The 7,873-nt window shown below is 25.4% G+C and overlaps 1 long non-coding RNA gene across 1 annotated transcript; it reads left to right on the top strand.

Moving 5' to 3' along the window:
- On the top strand, positions 1 to 6,942 carry LOC136077689 (uncharacterized). The gene is made up of 2 exons (XR_010637190.1): positions 1 to 243; positions 6,709 to 6,942. It is a non-coding gene; the product is annotated as an uncharacterized LOC136077689 (long non-coding RNA).
- Positions 6,943 to 7,873: the final 931 nt, after the last annotated feature.

Here is a 7,873-nt window from a genome sequence, read left to right as displayed (position 1 = left end):
TGTTAAAATGTAAATGTTATACAATTTATTTATTTGTCACTTGACATTTAAATTTTTTTTTTTTTTTTAATTTTATATTTGGTAAAACATATTTTATAAAAATAATATTTATTAGTAGGTATAAATATATATTAAAACAGTATGAAAAAATGTTTACAAATATCTTTACTTGCAACATGTGACTGGCTATACATCAGTGTTATCTGTGTTCAACCGAGAAATGCATTCAGATCATTTTATGAAGTAAGTTTATGTTTATGCAACATTGTGTTATTAGGATATTTAAACACACTAAATATTACCTTTTATTTTATTTGCAAAGCCTATTTTATTACTTAACTCAGTAAGAAGGCTCTGTGAGAAAAAAAAATGCTTCAATGTTTTTGAAGTTCCAATCAATAATCAATAATTTATTTCTGAAATAAGATTTTACACTCAAGGAAGTTTACAAATAGTAAATTTACTAATATAAAGTAAACACCTGCTAATGTTAATAATATCTAATTCAAATAAATATAATGCTAATTTTCATAATATATAATAAAAATAATAAACTTTATAACATAAAAATAACGATGTTAATAATAATTTTATAACATAAAAATAACGGTGTTAATAATACCACTAATAATAATAACAATAATAATATAATAATACTGATAATAACAATAATAACAAAAATAACAATAATAACAATGATAACAATATTAATATTAGTAGTAATAGTTAAAAGTAGTTAATAATAGTAATGTAAATATTTATAGAAATAACAATAAGCAATAGTAATGACAACAAAATATATGATAGAAATTAAAAAAAAAAAAAAAAATATACTAAAAACAACAAAAATTGATAATAGAAATTATAAACACTAACTATATTTTTTTAATAAAAAGTAGAATAATCTAGTTTTAAAGGTTGAGAATGAATTGAGAGCTTTTAGTTCATAAGGAAGGTTGTTCCAAGTTTTAATGCTTTGATACTTTATAGATTTATGTCCGTATTTATGAGAGCAATGTTTAGAGACAGACAGGTTTAAATTACTATTAAAGCGAAGGTGATAACGAGAGTTGGCACTTTTGGAAAAGAAATTGATGAAAGTTAAAGGTAGGTTATTGTGTTGGTGGTTCCAGACAAATTGGCAGTTTGAAAATTGAATATAGTCACATAGTTTTAATACTTTAGAAGTTAGATAGAGCACATTAGAATTAAATTTAATATTCTGAAAATAAATAATTTTTAAGGCCTTGTTTTGGAGGTGGGATAACCTAATAAGAGCTTGTTGATGGGACTGCCCCCATACTTGGCATGCATATATAAGATGTGAGCCGAAAATAGCATGGTTCAATGTGTTCAAAAGTGTTTCAAAAGTGTTTCAAGATTAACATAATGGCGAACTTTGGCCAACATACCATTAGATCTACTTAGTTTCATTGCTAAGTCTTCACAGTGGGATAAAAAGGAAAGATTTGAATTAATTTTTATACCAAGATATTTAATTGAGTTAACAGGTTCAATTTTTTTGCCACTTAATCTAAAGTTCATATGTTTATAGATTTTTGTTTTATTTGATTTAAAGATAATAAGTTCAGTTTTGTTAGAGTTTAGAAAAAGTTTGTTGGAGCGAAGCCACTGAACTAGATTGGCAAGATCATGGTTAATGTGTTTGTTAATTTTTTTTAAGGATTTATTAATTAGCATTAGGTTAGTGTCATCAGCAAAGTGGTAAACAGTAGCAAACTTAATGGATGTATGAAGATCATTAATATAAAGAAGGAAAAGCAGTGGTCCCAATACTGAACCCTGTGGAACACCATTAGAACATTTTACAAGGGTAGATTTTGAGTCATTAATAGCAACAAATTGTGTTCTATTGTTTAAGTACGAAATAAACCATTTAAGGGGTACGCCTCTGATCCCATAATATTCTAATTTTTTTAACAAAATTGAATGATCTACTGTATCGAACGCTTTCTGTAAATCGACAAATACACCGCATGCAAAATATTTGTCATCAATTGCTTTTCTAATCAGTTCAGTCATTTCAATGAGAGCATGAGTTGTGGAGTGATTGGCACGAAATCCATACTGATGGGTGTAAAAACATTTAAATTTTTCAAGAAAAGCATAAAGCCTAATATGCATTGCCTTCTCAAATAGTTTACCTATATTAGAAACCAAGGAGATGGGTCGATAATTTGTGAAATCTAGTAAAGAGCCTTTTTTAAATATTGGAATAACTTTGGCAACTTTAAAAATATCTGGGAAAATACCACCTTTAAATGAGTTATTTATAACAGTACAGAGAGGCTTTGAAATAATGTGTGGGACTAGTTTAAGGAGGAATGTAGGTACGCTATTAGGACCAAGACTTTTTTCAGTTTTGAGCTTGTTTGTAATGAGACCAGATATTTCATTTTCAGTAACAGGATTAATAAAAAACGATTTAGCATTTGGAATGTTAAGAAAGTCACTAAATACGCGTTTTGGGGGTATGGCTTTGCTAAGTAGTTTGTTATGTATAGTGCTAAAAAAATTGTTAAATATATTAGATACGGCAGTGTGATCAGTGATAAGATTTTCGTTCAATTTAAGTTTAAAAGATGTATTGTGTGTAGAAGGTCTAATATTAATGATTTCTTTTATTCCCTTCCAGGTGTTTTTAACACTATTCAGATTATTATTAAAATACGTAATATAGTATTTTTTTTTGCTAAATTTTAATAAATTGGAAATTTTGTTTCTATAAAATTTAAATTTTGTAAATAATTCATTTTTCTTATAAATATTTTTTGATTTTATAAACTTTTTATAAAGTTTGTTTTTAACTGAGATAGATTTAAGTATTCCATACGTTATCCAAGGTTTTGATTTTAGTTTAATTTGTTGGTTGGTTAGTATTTTGTAAGGAGCATGTCGGTCTAAGATTTCATCAAATGTTTTTAAAATAAAAACCATAGACTTATTAACATCATCATCTTTTTTAATAGAGAGTTCCCAGTTGATATTAGAAATTTCTTCAATAAATAAACTTTTATTAAATTTTTTGAAGCATCGTCTGTAAGTTTTTACTTTTTTGGGGTGTTTGGGTATGCCAGGAATGCAAATAAATTGTGCCATGTGGTCTGAAATTGAAATCGTAAGGTTACCTGAGTATTGATCAGTTGAATGAAAGTTTGTGAATATGTTGTCAATCAGCGTTTTAGATGTAGCCGTTATGCGTGATGGTAAAATTATAGAAGGGCTTAGTGAGTAAGAAGTTAAAGAATCAAGATATGTAGAAACAGGGTTAGATTCATTGTGACTTAATAGATCCATATTAAAATCACCCATTAGAAAGATCTTTTTTTTTTCGTTACTTAGCTTTTCAAGTAGAGGAGTTAAGTGGGAAGAAGTAAACTCATGTTGATTCATTGAGGGATGACGATAAATGCAGCCAATTATTATGTTTGATTCACAAGGTTTTTCGATTTCAACAAAAATAGACTCTAAATATTTAGATGAGTAAATCATAAGATCATTGCGAACTACGTAGTTTAAATTTGAGCATAAGTATAAAAGTGCTCCTCCTTTTTTAGCCTCAGTAGGACAATGCTCAATATTAAACCCGTTTATGTATATATCAGTTATATTTGTATCGTTTATATATAAATTAGATTCTGTAATACCTATTGCTAAGGGAAAATTATTAAGAGAGCTGATAAGACTACAGAGTTCGTCAATGTGGAATGGTAGAGAAGCGATGTTAAGATGAATATATAGTTCCGAATTGGGGAGCATAGTTTTATTGAGATCAATAACGTCATAGTATTTGCAATTAACAGAACTGGGAAATTTATTTAGATCTTTAAAGATCTTTTTATGATTACTTGGAGTCTCAAAAGAGTTTAATGAACTAGTAGGTATATTCTTACATAATAATGTTGATTTAAGCTCCAAGTTGGAAATCGAGCTGAACGCCATACTCTTAGATAAACAACTATGACAATAAAAATCTGACGAGTCATTTGAAAGAAGATTATAAGAGTACGCATTAATATGAGTACACTTTGCATGGACCCATGAGTTACACAGATCACATTGGATGGCTCTTTGATTATCAGTTATATTTTTATGACAAGTATTGCAGAGAGATTTGAATGCCATAATCTTTAGAAAAAATATTTTTATGTATATGCAGTATTAACTAATTAAAGTGACTAAAGTGTAAAATAGAGGTTTAAAAAATAAATGCAAAGTAAAAGACTAAATTTAATAATTTAAAACTTGGGTAACCGTTAGCGTGAGTAATCGAAAATAATTTTTAAAACAATACAAAAAAATAAGAACAATGATAGAAAAAAAGAATCACATTAAAGGTAATTAAAAGCTAACTTTTTTAAAATTAAACAATCAAAATAAATTAAAATTAGACAAACCACGAACTAAGGTTAAAAGTAACTATGACAACAATAAATATCGAATATAAAAAAACTAATACTATAATAATATTTAGTATATTAATAATATAAACTAATAATAATATAACTACTGTTAACTGTTACTAATAATATTATTATCAACAAAGATACTAGAACAATAACAAATAAAAATAAGTCAATAATAAATAAGTTTATAAAAATATAATATTAAAAATAAATGTAATATATTAAATAACTAGGTATCAAACGAGGACTAATAATAAATACAATTAACTATGAATAAATAAAATAATGTGAGAAAATAAATAATAACATAATGACTGAAAATAATAACTAATGAATTATAATCATGATTACAAGTTATATCGTAAAGAAAAAAGAAAATTATCTAAAACAAAAAATAAAGAAATAATAAAAAATAAAAAATCTTCTAACACTACTTTTTCTTCTTTCTTTTTTAATTGATTATTAAATTCTTCTTATCTTTTTCTTCTTTTTATTTGTTTACTTTACTTTTCGTTCTTTTGTTTACCGTGTTTTTCCTTCTTTTTTTTTCTTTTTTTTCTTTTCTTATTTAAGTTTATAAAGTGTTAAAAAATTCGAAGTTCTTTTTTATTTTTTTATATATATTTTTTCTTTTCCTTTTTGAATGCTTTTTGGTATGTGTTTGCTTCAAGTTAATTTATATGATCGTTGATAAGTTATTTGTGCTTATAAAATAAATAATTAATATTTTTATATATAGATTTTTTTTTTTCAATATTCTTTAAATAATCTTTAATTTTCTCTTTTGCCGTTATAAAAACGCATCCGCCATTTGCGAAGACCTTGCAAGAAAGATCCAAGTTTTATATTTTTATCATTCGATCTTCATAATTGTTCATATTAGTTATTACTTTTACTTTTATATTTTTGTTTTGTTTTCTGTTTTATTTCGTATTCATGAATTTCAAAGTTATGTTCATGAAATTTCAAAATTGTCTGGATTTTATTCTGCATTTTTGTATACTTTGTAAACAAATTGTAACTTTATTAAATATTTTTATGAAGGATAAATTTTTTACTTGGTTACATATTATTAACTTATTATTAGGTTCTTATTAAGTTGTTAAATAAGTTTATTATTGATTACAACAGTTTTATTATTGAAAAACCTCCAGAAATGTAAAGACTGGTACTACAGTGAATATAATGTATAAACAGCTATTTTTAAATGTAACATATTCAAATGACTATTTGAATATGTTATATTAACTGCAGTGTTCACAAATTTTCTATTTTTATAGATTTAAATGTTTTATATTAATAATTTTTCATACAAATATTGGTGTATATTTTAAAAAACTGTGTTTCTCTCATTTATATTTATTAATATCCATTTTTATGTTGCGTGTTCAAAAACAAAAACAATTTGTAGTTTGTTTTTCAAAGTTGATAAACATCTGATACAAGGTATTGGATATACTTATTATGAAGTTATAGTAATCTGATACAAATTATCAGATTATTAAAGAACATAATGTTTGTGTTAAGGTTATCTAAGTAAAGCCATGATCCAAGCAGAGATGCAGAGTCCTAAAAGGACTCCGGATTTGTATGCCACAAAAAGATTATTTCGAGTATTGTGAATTTCAAAATAGGTATCACAGATGTAATGACTTGCAAGGCTGCTCAGTTTTATGGCTTTTTATTAAAAAATTTGTGCAGGCAAACATCAAAAAGAATTTAAAAGCAACAATTTTTTTGGTTTCATTTAATTTCTGAAAATCCTATTGCATTTTAATTATATCTCAATTTAATTAATTTGAACAAATTCTATTTGTTCAAATTAATTAACATATTTTTTTAGACTTGGATTTTATTCATATCATTTCAAGATTATTTCATATAACCTTCATAAAAAAGATAAGATATTCAAAATATGAAAATAATTTATTTCTATTAGTTTTTATAAATATTACCTGTTATAAAAATATCATTATGATGACACCTTTCTTAATGTTATGCTTTTTTTTTTTTAAATAAATTAAGGTGTAGATGTATATATTAGTTCTATTAGTTTAAGGTTAAGTTATTATATTGATTCAAGAATAAATTATTCTATTGGTTTAAGACTTAATTAAAGTTAGCTATTTAAACCACAACATATCTAAAGCTAGGCTGTTCAAAAAGCTATGCAAATCACAGTGTGGGTAGATTTATGAAATAGAATTTACAAATTGAATGAAAATAGAACATGTATGATAAATTAATAGGACAATAATAATTTTATATTTTTGTTTTTTAGGTATTGGCAGGCTGTACTTGACGACTTACTTTCCTGCAATGAAATCAAAAGAACCTTCAACTACAAACCAACTTAAAAACTTTTTGTAGCAGCATTTTTTAAGAAGAATTTTCCCTTTATTTTATTTACTAATTACGTAACTTATATTTCATAATTTCTTTAAATTATTTTTGGAGATTGTTTAATTTTGGTGTTTTACAAAATTTTAAGTTTAAAAAATTATTTTACATATAGATTTTAAGTTTTTTAATAATTAATTTTTATTCAGAAGTACAATTATAATTGGAGTGTCCAATTTTTGTAATATTTTTTCTGCAAATATCAATTCGATACTATGTTATCAATGTGAAAGTAAAATCTCAAAATATAATTAAAAAAATGGTAGGATGAATCTTATAAATAAAATTCAAATTTAGCGCAAAATATCTGTACCGATAGAAACCACTCGCAAAATATTTTATTTTGATTGGTCTATTAAAATTTTAACGTTATTTTTACATGGTTTTCACTTACTATGACTGTAAGTGTGAAAACACGCGCAAACTGACGATAGGGAGATTTTTGAACAAAAATTAACGCCGTGCTTATTTGCGACCGGAAAAGAAGTCGGTTAACTCGGGAACGAGTGCAAACGCTTGTGTTTTTGAACAAAGACACAAGCATTTTCTCTCCTTAAAAATCCTCATTTTCTAGGTCAATTTCTTGAGAAAAAAAGTTTTCCATAAAAAGGTGTGGGTAGGGCATGCTCCCTAAAACCTCGGTGTCGTTGTCCCTGTTTCACCTGTACCGATATAACTGATTTCAATGTTTTTATTTTTAAAGTCTGTGTAAGTATTAAATTAACAATGCGTTGAATTATTATATTAAAAGCACTATCAGTTAAATCAAAATGATAAAAATCACAAAAGAATCGGAATCGCGATTAAGAATCGGAATCGAAATCGGTACTTTTTGGAATCGGCCCATCTCTACTTAATTAGTATTTTTAACGGTTTTTTAATTCAATTAAAAACCCGTTAGTTCTTCATTTAAAAATATATGGCTGATGATGCCGCCAGGTATAAAATTCTAAGTACCAACAAAAAGTTGTAATTTTTTCATTTTAATACTAAATATATCAGTTCTATTATATAAAATATTTGTTTTTATAATATTGATTACTTTT

The sequence above is a fragment of the Hydra vulgaris genome, chromosome 03 (genome assembly GCF_038396675.1).
Source record: "Hydra vulgaris chromosome 03, alternate assembly HydraT2T_AEP".
In the NCBI taxonomy this organism is placed as follows: Eukaryota; Metazoa; Cnidaria; class Hydrozoa; order Anthoathecata; family Hydridae; genus Hydra; species Hydra vulgaris.
This window is presented reverse-complemented; position numbering and strand designations above follow the sequence as displayed.